This window comes from Cervus elaphus, chromosome 19, assembly GCF_910594005.1.
Source record: "Cervus elaphus chromosome 19, mCerEla1.1, whole genome shotgun sequence".
Taxonomy (NCBI): Eukaryota; Metazoa; Chordata; class Mammalia; order Artiodactyla; family Cervidae; genus Cervus; species Cervus elaphus.
Genome location: NC_057833.1, coordinates 72216154 through 72228150, shown reverse-complemented (window position 1 = coordinate 72228150; position 11997 = coordinate 72216154).

Here is an 11997-nt window from a genome sequence, read left to right as displayed (position 1 = left end):
TGAGAGTCCCTTGGACTGCAAGGATATCAAACTATTTAATTCTAAATGAAATCAGTCTTGAATAATCATTGGAAGGACTGATACTGAAGCTGATGCTTACAGTCCAATACTTTGGGCACCTGATGTGAAGAACTGACTCATTGGAAAAGACCCTGATGCTGGGAAAGATTGAAGGCAGGAGGAGAAGGGGACGACAGAGGATGAGATGGTTGAATGGCATCACTGACTCGGTGGATGTGAGTTTGAGCAGACTCAGGGAGTTGGTGATGGACAGGGAGGCCTGGCGTGCTTCAGTCCATTGGGTCACAAAGAGTCAGACACAACTGAGCTACTGAATTGAACTAAACTGAAGCATATGCTCACTTTAAAAGTCAAATGTGAGGAGCTCGGCGGAACCTCTCCCCCAAGGAGGGAGGAAGAGCATCAGCCAGAATCTGCAAAGGAGCCACTGGAAGAAGCATTCACTCCACCAAACCTGCGGAGACTCAGGGAGACAGCAGAGGCCACGGTTCTCAAGGTCGGGGCACAGCCGCCCAGGTGTGGGGCATGGAGAAGCCTAGCCTGTCTCCCCAGGCTCTGGGTGGATGCGGCAGCATGGCAGCTGGTAAAGGGCAGCAGGTCCGCCATGTGCCATGGAAGAACCTACCATGTGGAGGGTGGCAGCCCAAAGGGGCACCCGCCAGCCCCACCCTAACTCCCACCTCCACAGGTCCTGCTCCACAGGGAGAGTCCTGGCAGCTGGGGGAGTAAGTCAATGATGGAAAAAAAAAAAATAACCGAATGGGAAACCTGGAGTTGAAAAGTGTAATAACAGAACTGAACAATTGACTAGAGGGACTCAATAGTAGACCTGAGGTGACAGAAGAAGAAAAAAAAAATCAGTGAACTTGAAGATAGTTCAAAAGAGATGATTTAACTTCATGATTTCAAGGGAAAAAAAGGTAGAGAAGAATGACCAGAGCCTCCAGGAATTGTGGGGCATTGTTAACACACCTACGTGTACATAATGAGATGCCAGAAGGAAAGACAGTGGGGAAAAAAAAACTCACTAGAATAATGGCTGAAAGCTTTAAAACTTAATGAAAAACAACAATCTATGTATCCAGGAAACTTCACAATCTCTAATAGGATAAACACAGAGAGATGCACACCTAGACACATCACAGTCAAAATATTGAAGTCCAATACTTTGGACCTCAGTTTTTAAAATAAATTTACTTATTTATTTATTGCTGTGCTGAGCCGTCGCCACTGCAGTGGCTTTTCTCTAGCTGTGGAGAGTGGGGGCTACTCTCTAGTTGTGGTGTGCGGGCTTCTCATTGCAGTGGCTTCTCTTGTTGTGGAGCATGGGCTCTAGGGCATGTGGGCTTCAGTAGTTACAGTTCGTGGGCTCTAGAGCACAGGCTCAGAAGCTGTGGCTCATGGGCTGTTGCTCCAAGGCATATGGCATCTTCCTGGGTCAGGAATCAAACCCATGTCTCCTGTGCTGGCAGGCAGATTCTTTACCACTGAGCCACCAGGGAAGCCCTCTAAATTTTTTTTAAAAAAGAAAATGCTTTAATTGTAAAACTAACTTGAGAGAAGGGGAGGCTATGTCTAAGGGGAAGAAACCTGATCCTCAAGCAAAGGTTCTGTCCCCAGTGCTGCATTCAGGCCATGGCCATCTGCAGGCCATGTACCCAGACAGGGCTATAATGTTATAAGACAATAATATAAGTAGATTCTAGGAAAGAGAAGGTTGTCCAAGTGCCATGGTCATGGCTGGAGTGGGTTGAGGTGAGCTCAAAGACAGAAAGATTTGAGCAGTAGGAGAAAAATGACCTGCTACACACAGGGAACCCCAAGCATAGTAACAGCTGACCTCTCATCAGAATCAAAGATAGGCAGATGACATATTCAAGTACTCAAAGCAAAAAGCTGTCAACTGAGGCTCTTATATCTAGCACAACTATCCTTCAGAAATGAAGATAAAATAAAGGAACTTGCAGGTAAACGAAAACTGAGAAGGTTTATTGTTAGTGGGCCTGCTGAACAAGACATACTATGGGAATTTCTTTGAGCTAGAAGCACAGTACCTCAGACAGCAATTCAAGTCCACACAAACTCATGAACCAAGAGCACCAGTAAAGTTAGTATTTACTTAATTATAGAGGCAGTACAATTACATATTTCTTTTTTTCCTGACTTAAAAAACAATTGTAGAAAACAGTATCTATAAAATTGTATCATTGGGCCTATAATACACCTGACCTTTGTCACAAGGAGGGGGTAGGCTATGTTGGAAACAACAGCAGATGAAATCTCAGATCCACAGGGGGAAATGAACTTAAAAATAATAAATATATGGGTTAATATAAAAGCCAATAAACATTTGCTTCCTACATGTCCTCTGAAGGTGGAGGTCCTCCACCCAGCCTCCCTTCTCTACCCCCTGGAAAGCACACCTGGACGTTGACTGTTTTATCACGTGCCCTATATATTTAACCTTCTCCCTGCTTGCACAGCACTGTTTCATTTTGCACAGTTTTTAATGCTGATAAGTTTAATCATGCTAAGTGCATTTTCTGTTACAAGCGTTTTTTCACGTGGCTTTTTGTGTGGTCATTGACGCTGTGGCCCAAACGTTTTTACAGTCAAACAGCATTCTGGTCACATGTGTCTGCTCATTGCAAGTGGAATTGGGGTTATTTTCAGTTCTATTTGCTTTTTACTGTTATAAAGGTCACTGCTGTAAACATTCTTCTGGGGTCTCCTCACACAAGTATTTGTATTTCACAGGAAACACTAGTATTTGGACAACCCCCATGCAAAAGCAGAGACATTACTTTGCCAACAAAGGTCCGTCTAGTCAAGGCTATGGTTTTTCCAGTGGTCATGTATGGATGTGAGAGTTGGACTGTGAGGAAACCTGAGCACCGAAAAATTGATGCTTTTGAACTGTGGTGTTGGAGAAGACTCTTGAGAGTCCCTTGGACTGCAAGGAGATCCAACCAGTCCATCCTAAAGGAGATCAGTCCTGGGTGTTCATTGGAAGGACTGATGTTGAAGCTGAAACTCCAATACTTTGGCCACCTGATGTGAAAAGTTGACTCACTGAAAAAGACCCTGCTGCTGGGAGGGATTGGGAGCAGGAGGAGAAGGGGATGACAGAGGATGAGATGGCTGGATGACATCACCAACTCGATGGACCTGAGTTTGAGTAAACTCTGGAAGTTGATGATGGACAGGGAGGCCCGGCGTGCGATTCACGGGGTCGCAAAGAGTCAGACACAACTGAACGACTGAACTGAACTGAACATGCACAGCAAATGAAGACACTCACGGTAGAGGCAACAGGCCTTGGCTGAGGTCACTGCAGCCCCACTGGGCTGCCCAAGGGAAGCCCCATCAGGGCACATCTGCCACCAGGATCTGCATGCTGACTGGGAGACCCTCCAGGGCACTGCATGCTGATAGCTTATGGTGAATGGTGTCCACTTCATGATCTCTGAAGATTTAGCTTCGGGACCAGGGGCCAGGCTTGATCACTCAAGAGCTTTTGTGTAGCAGAGTTTTATTAAAGTGAGAAAGCTTCTGACATAGACATCAGAAGGGGGACAGAGAGTGCCACATCCCTAGTCTTAGCAAGGGAGCTATATACTTTTTAATTGGTTATTACAATAAATCAGAAGACTGTCTCAAGGTTATAAAGATATTACTACCTCTCAGTGGAAATCTTGGTTGACGTCCCTTTACCTGGGAGCTCATCAGCCGTGATGTTCCCGGCAGGACACTTGGACCTCAGGAGACTCCTGACCCCATGTTCTAAGAAGGGCTCAGAATTCCTGCCAGGAACACACAGCTTGAAGCTGATCAGGAGGGAACATCAGGCAAACCCAAAGTGAGATGCATTTTACAAACTAAGTGTCCTGACTCCTCAAAAAAGTCAAGTCAGGAAAGACAAAGAAGAGGTTGAAGAGGTCTGATAGCCAGACCTAAGATGTGATCCCGGGCTGACCCAGGCAGTAGGTGTGTGTGTGTGCCTGTGTGTGTATAATTTTCCTCTTTCCTGTAAAGCATGCTACTGTGATGATTAAAAGCACTTGAATATGCTCTGTAGATTAGGCAGTGTTATCTGGTCAATGTTAAGTTTCTGATGCTAATTATGATACTTGCTTAAGTAGAAGCAGAGCCTCGATTATCAGGAACATGCAGGAACTGACCTGACCCCACAGAGCCCTGGGGGTGAGTATCTCTTGGAGGCAACAGCATTTGCCATAGTGGCTCCTGGGCCTATCCATCCATGGGGGCTGCGGCTGCCCCATGGGGTGGACCTCGCCTCCCAGGTGTCCATAAAGGCTACTTCAGTGGTCAGGGCTGTTCTTCAAAGCAGGTGCAAATGTGAGCCTCCAGTGCTAGGAATGGTGTGCTAGCCCATGACCGGGTCCAGCAGGGCACTGCCAGGCCCTCCGTGTCCACTATTTGGTGCATGCAGGAGGCCAACGGGATGGATGGGGAAAGCTGTAGAGACTCCACACCTGGAAAAGAGGACACAGCACTGACTGGACTGCACCTGTGAAACCCCCCAGGATGCAGGATAAACGACCACAGAAAATAATTCTAAAGTGTCAGGTTATGAACTCAGTGTTGGGGGGAGATGACCCCGCTTGCAATAGTAAAATAACCTAAGACAGAGCACAAAGCTGAACAAGAGCTGCCCAGAACATGAAACACCCCTGAGGAGACCCATGCCTGCTCTGACGTTTCTGTCCATGGTCGTCCCCTGGGCTCTCCCACCTCGATACAGATGCTCCACCTGCCCCTCGGGGCCTCGGCTTCGGGGCTCAGGCCCTGGACGAGGCTGGGGGTGGGGGTGGGGCATCTGCATGAGGCCCCCGTGGGCAGCAGAGGGCGCCCCAGGCCCAGCACACTCGCCTGTCCCAAGTGACCATGTATGATTTCTCCAGGCATCCCCCGCGGTCCTGAGTGTCCAGCAGGTTTGGTGGGAGGGAGGGGGTGCTGACCAGGAGTTCTGCATCCAACTCTCCGGCCACGCCCAGGGAGAGGGCCTGGGGTGAGCAGAGGGGCCCACATACAGAGACCCCACCCAATTCCAGCCAGTGTCAGATGTGAGTGCCTGCTTTCACATGTGTCCACTGGCTCCAGCCCATGGCCCACAGAGACCCTCAGTCCCGGTGCTGAAGCCTGGGGGTGTCAGCCTCACGGCTGGGGAGTCAGAGATGAGGACCTCATCTCCCTCAGCCTCTCCCTGGATGGGGTCCCAGACCCTGCACAAACCCGTAGCCCGACACAGGGCAGACTAGGGCTCCCCGTCTGCCCCACACCCGGGCCCACTGACACGTAGTGGGAAGTAGAGGGTTTAATGGTGCTTCTTTGGAATAATTTAAAACCATGGCCCCTGGAGGCCCCTTTCCCTGGAACATCAGTGTTCTGTTCTGCATACTCTCTCTGGGGTTTGACTGGACGGCCGAGGATGAGCAGAGGCCAACCAGGCCCCATGTGTTCCAGAGAACCCCAGCTATCACCCCGAGCACACATCTGCCCTCCCACGCACGCTCAGCGCCGCTCATCCCAGAGGTGATGCAAACGTGGGAAAAATGGAGACCAAACGTGGACTCGGGCTCAGGAGGGCGGGCCCACTGGACTGGTGTCCACGTCCCCCGGCCTCGTGGGGAGCTTGCCAGCCAGACTCCAGGCCGGCGCCGTGCCCCTACCCCAACCCTGCTGTCGTTACCACCCCACCCCCCACCAGCTCCCACCCTGAGCAAGGTGGGATTTCTCTGGGCAATTTTTGGAGCTGATGTGGCTGGCCTGAGGTCACACATCAGGGGACAGGGCTGGACCTCTCCAGTCCGACTGCCCCGGGTCCTGGGGTTCTGGACCTTGGGGTAAGCTGGCTGGACGCTGGCAGCTTCCCAGAGATGTGGTTCGGTCAGGCTGAGGGTCGAAGGGGCTCAGGCCCTCTGCAGATGCTCTGGTTCTGGGAATATCAGGGCAGGAAGCAAGGAGCGGAGCTTGCTGGCCAGGGGCCATGGTGACCCAGGGCTGAGGTTATCCTCCGCCTAGCCAATCCTCCTTCCTTGGGATCCTCTTTTGTGTATGGGACCCTGGATATGGGGGCCTTGCCCTTCTGGAGCCTGGTTGCACCTTCAAGGGGCCAGGACAGGGCTGGCCACCCCACAGGGCCTCTGCCTCGGGACCCCTGGCCCAAATACCAGCAGGGCAGGAGTGACCTTTGTCTGCAGGAATGCTCTGGCAGCCGGGGCCCTAGTGGGTGGGCTCTGGGCCCATGGGAGACGGTGGTGGGTGTCCGGGTCTGTCGCTGCCTGGGAAGCCCCCTCCCCCTGGGTCCTGGCTGGGCCTCCCACGGGCCCCCAAGTTCTGTCTAAACCTTCGCCGTCTCCAAGGCAGGCGGCCAAGCTTCTCCCGCAGCCTCAGAGCCCATTAGAGACATTTTATTGCCAGATGTTTTGCTTTTTCCACAGAACCAGAGGCCAGCATGAGGTAGCTGGGGGAAGATTAACCCCTCCAGACCTGCAGCCGGGTCCTGCGTCTCAGCCTGTCCTCCAGACCCTATGTCTACCCTCCCAACCCACTCAGGGCAAAGAAATGCCCTCTGTTAACAAAGGTGGGGGGCACCCTCCCCAAAGACAAGAAGCACCCCAGCCGAAGCCCCTGGGAACTTGGTGAAGCAGACGGTTATGGGTGCTCGACCAGCCTCGAATGGGGCATGGTGTGGTCCCCCATGCCGGCCCCCCTCCCCCACTGTGACAGGCCATGCCTCAGTGCCAGTCAGGGGGCGACCCTCAGCCACAGGTCTATCAGATGGGCAGTGGCCCAGCCCCACCACCCTGGACGCAGGGGCAGCCCCCACACAGTGTCCATCACAGACTGTCTGTCTGGAGGGTCCTTCCCTCTCCTCCTCCTCCCTCCCCCGTCCCCCCTCTCCCCTTCCTCTCTCTCCATTTCCTTGCCTTTTCACTGTTTTTTCAAACACAACCACAGCCTCTATCGGATTCCAACCGACCAGAGGACCCGACTCTTGGCTCTTGAGCAACATGACAGAGTAAATCAGGCCAGCACATGTCTCTGGGACACGGGCCAGTCAGACTCATGGATTTTCTCGGGGCAGCTGGGGTGGGAGGGGTGGGGCAGCCTGGTGACAGCCCCTCAGCGCCATTTCCCAGGGGAGCACAGAGGGCTGTGAACACAGGTGAGATGAGGCTGAGCCCCTCCTGCCCAGGGACCTGGTGGCCAGAAGCTGGGTGTTCAGAGCCTCCCCTGACAAGTGAGGAGAACTGCCGGGTCTGCACAAAGGCGCTGCTGCCCCTCCCCCTGTGCCCCCACACCGCCCCCCACTGCCAACCCTCCCCCTGTGCCCTCCCACTGCCAGCCCTCCCCCTGTCCCCCCCCCCCGCTGCCAACCCTCCCCCTGTGCCCTCCCACTGCCAGCCCTCCCCCTGTCCCCCCCCCACTGCCAACCCTCCCCCTGAGCCCCCCACTGCCACCCCTCCCCCTGTGCCTCTCACACCAGGCCTGCATGTCCAGTTCCATTCTCTGCAGCTGGTGGACCTCAGACAGTGAGGGGCCCCATAATTTTCTGAACAATCCCTATTGTTGATTTTTCTGGGGGTGTTGCCACATTTTTTCAATTAAAACCCATCGTTTTCCTGTTGGTTTTACAAATACGTCTGTAGGATGCCTTCCTGGCAATGAACTGGCTCTAATTCACACTCCCTTGCGGGTGTGCCCCACCCACTCTGCAGACTGAGGCTCTGGGGGCCTCCCGTCATCCGGAGTGGCCAGCATGCGTGGGCATCAGTGGGCACTGCCCTTCCCATCCTGGCCCCTTCTTCTGTTGGCTCTTTGCCTTTCTGTCACTGGCTAGCACAAGCCCCTCATCAGTTAGGACCTGAGTCACTCCTCGAGGGGTCCCGCCTGCAGGGCAGCGTGACTCAAATGCCCCATCTACCAGCGCTCCCTCCTGGGCAGGCAGCCTGGCCGTGACCGGTCCACACCTCTCAGCCCCTGGAGCCTGGAGGGAGAGGCTGCTCCATGCTGGGGGTGGGGACAGGAGCCAGGCCAGTCTGGTGCCCCCAGCTCCAACCTCTGCTGAGTCGCACCGCCATGGAAACCACATGTGTAGCTGCAGAAAACATTTTCCTTGATGAATCATGTTCTAAGTTGGGAGGGAATTCACTTGATAGTTGAGGCATTAAAAAGAAATCAAAAGGGTTTTGTTCAACAGATGCTAAGAGGGTTTGAGTCTTTGGTGTTTATAAATGAAGGCAGCTTTCCATCACCCACGCCCAGGAAGGAGCAGGACATTCTGGAAACACCCGCCATCACCGCTCAGGAAGCCAGGCTTCTGGGACACTCCTCACATCACTCTATCCCTGGGGCCCCCATCAATCCATCCTCTGGGCCCTTCTGGTCTAGAAAGTTCTATCAGGAGGAATCTGAATTTTTGGAGACTGTGGAGGACGGCTCACCCTGGTGCGGGTCCAAGCAGCCCGAGGTGGGGCCGGACGGTGTACATTCAGCGGCGAGGGCTCGGCAGTGGGCGGCGGCCTGGGTCTGTGCCCGTGGGTCTCTCATCCACCAGATGGCTGAGACACCCCTCCTCAATTTCCCCAGCTGGACAATGGGGGTAATCTCTGCCTACCTACCCTGAGTCAGGGGAAGCCTTGAATCAGGAGACATAGGGAAAAGCCCTTTCTGCCTTGAAAAATAGCGTTTGCAATGATAAATGTACAGTTCTTCCCAGAAAGCACAGTTTCAGACCACAGAACCAGCATTCAGCAAAGTGGACTTTGCTCCCAAGGGCAGTGCCATCCGACCCATCAGCTGACCATGGCCGTGGGGACTCTCACCCCACTATGGGACAGAGGAAGGCCCTCTGGATTCCATCCATATGGTTGCTTCAGACCAGAGACTTCACTGCACGTGGCCTGGACCCTGGGCCTGCACAGAGGCAGATGGACTGTAGAAGGTGGACGAGAAGGAGTCAGGTGGGGGCTCTGGAGCTGCCCAGACCAGCCAGGGAGGGCTAGCCCCCACCAAGGTCCTGGGCACCGAGAGTGCAGAGCCAGGCCTGAAACAGTCGGTTGTGTGTTCTGGACATTACACCAACAGGCTGCCCAGAGAACTGGCACTTGACTGGTGGCATGGGGTACAACATGGGGTCACCCGCTGGCCACCTTCACTGTGTGGACACAGTGCTATGAGCATGTGGAGAGGAGGTTCTGGGGGACTCATTGCCCATGGCAAGGCACACTGCCCGTCTCATCCTCTGCAGGTGTGAACTTGTTCTAACAGCTGAGGAGCAAAGACCTTGAGGCCTGACGGGTGTCCCCACGGCCCACAAAGCATGTCCACATTCCCCACCTGTCCAGGCCAGATGGTGCTTCACCCATGTGGGAACATCACCCATCTGAGGGCATCACCCATCTCGAGGCATTACCCATCTGGGGGCATCACCCATCTAGGGACCATCGACCATCTGGGGAGCATCAACCATGTGGGAACATCACACATTTGGGGGCATCACCCATCTGAGGGCATCACCCATGTGGGAACATCACCCATCTGAAGGCATTACCCATCTGGGGGCATCATCCATCTGGGGGCATCACCCATCTCGGGGCATCACCTATCTGGGAGCATTACCCATCTGGGAGCATTACCCATCTGGGGGTATCATCCATCTAGGGGCCATTACCCATCTGGGGGGCATCACCCATGTGGGAACATCACCCATCTGGGGACACCACCCATCTAGGGGTGTCACCCATGGGGAGCATCACCCATCTCGGGGCATCACCTATCTGGGAGCATTACCCGTCTGGGGGTATCATCCATCTAGGGGCCATTACCCATCTGGGGGGCATCAGCCATGTGGGAACATCACCCATCTGGGGACACCACCCATCTAGGGGTGTCACCCATGGGGAGCATCACCCATCTCAGGAGCATCACCATTGATGCACTCATGTGGAGACCATAGTGGGAAGTAGTCTGCATGCTCTCCCCTCCTTGCCCCTGTAACCCACTCACCCTCCATTCATAAAGGCCCTGGGCTGTTGCTCTGCTGGCCTTCCTGGGGGTGACTCTATCTGTGGGGCCTGACCCCTGGCTGGGGCAAGCTGGTAGCCCCCCACAAGATCCTGGAGAGGGTCCCACAGCTTGGGGAGGTGGGGGAACGTGCCCTGGGGGTCCTGGCACGACCTGGGCCCTGACTGTGGCTGAGGGGCTGCAGGAGGCCGCCTCCATACTTGCTGCCTGAAAACAGTGGGAAGAGAGGGGAAGGAGGACAGCTGAGGAGAAAAGAGGAGTACTAAGCTCAGCTGGTAAAGAAACCGCCTGCAGTGCAGGAGACCCCAGTTCAATTCCTGGGTCAGGAAGACCCCCTGGAGAAAGGACAGGCTACCCACTCCAGTATTCTTGGGCTTCCCTGGTATCTCAGCTGATAAAGAATCTGCCTGCAATGCGGGAGAACTGGGTTTGATCCCTGGACTGGGAAGATCCCCTGGAGAAGGGAAAGGCTACCCACTCCAGTATTCTGGCCTGGAGAATTCCATGGACTGTGTGATCCATGGGGTCACAAAGAGTTGGACACGACTGAGCAAAATCACTTCCCTAGAAAGAGGTGCTGCCCTGCCCTGAGCTGTGGTGAGGACGTCCGCAGGGTGGAGGGGGCGCTGTTGCTCCACGGAGGGGAGGGAGGGGGAGGGGAGGGAGACGGAGGGGAGGCTTCCCCCTCCCCCCGCCCCACACCATCAGCACCGCCTGGGCAACAGGCCCTTCCTGGCTGCGGACGCCAGCCGTTTCCTCCCAGCTTCCACCCACTCCATGGTTGGGTTTTAACCCCGACGACCGCCCTGGTGGCAACTTCCTCTTGCCTCACATTTACTTTTGAAGGCTTCTGGTGACTCAGGGGTCGGGGAGGCACAGGAGTCCGTTCGGAGGGTCTCCCGGAGGGGCTCCTGTCAGGGGCCCGGGGCCCCTCAGAGGCCTGAGACCAGGGAGTGACTCGCGTGGCCTCCAAGCACCAAGGTGCACAGGACACTGTAGCCCGCACCCTGGGGCGAGTGACCCGTGCTTCCCTGAAGCAACCATCCAGCATGGGTGCAGGGCTCCTATCACCACCCTGCCCTTCATGGGGACAGCCCTGTCCCCAAGTCTCCTAGCCCCTCTCCAGGGCCTTGACTCCCCCCTGGAGACCTCGGCCGCCCGGACAGGGTCACGGGGTGGTGGGGTGGATCTGTTCAAACCTGCAGGAGCCCTGCTACCTGCCCTGCCCCCCGACCCCGGTCCGAGTGGATCTTGACCTCTCGCTCACCTCTTACGGATGCTGGATGCCAGGCGCAGTTGGAGGGTGGGGGTGGGGCTTGCATCCTCGGGCCGAGTGTGTCACTGTAGCACCCCCTTCGTGACCCTGGAGGTGGGGGATTCTGGTGCTTCCACCAGGCAGCCTCCCTTGTCGTCCCTGCAGTGCTGTGGGGAAGGCCCGCTGCCCCAAGGCTGCTCTCAGACTTCACATGAATGACACCCGTGCCCTGGGGAGGGGTCAGCAAGGCCCCTGGGGGAGAGAAAGGAAGAGACAGCAGCACCCGGCTGCCTGTCATCTCTCTTCTCTACAAGTGGGGGACTGCAGGGCCCTGAGCCCCAAACTTCCTCCCTTACTCCCTGGCAGACAGTCCCTCAAGGCAGCTGTGCTGTCTGCCCGGCTCCCGGGAGCCCTGCAGGGATGGGGCAGGGGCCTGCCTGGGCCCTGGGGGTGGGGGTGTTGACACTGCCAAGGCCGGTCCACCTCGTGTGTTCAGAACCACTCAGCTGGGCCCCTGCCACCCAGACTCACGGTTCCTGGTTTTGCACAATATGGTTTGATTTCTTCTCCAAACCTGCAAGAACCTAAGAGTTGTTATCTCTGCAGATAAAACAGACTTGGAGAGGCCATGGCAGGTAACAGCCTCGCATGAGGAGCTGAGGCCCTTT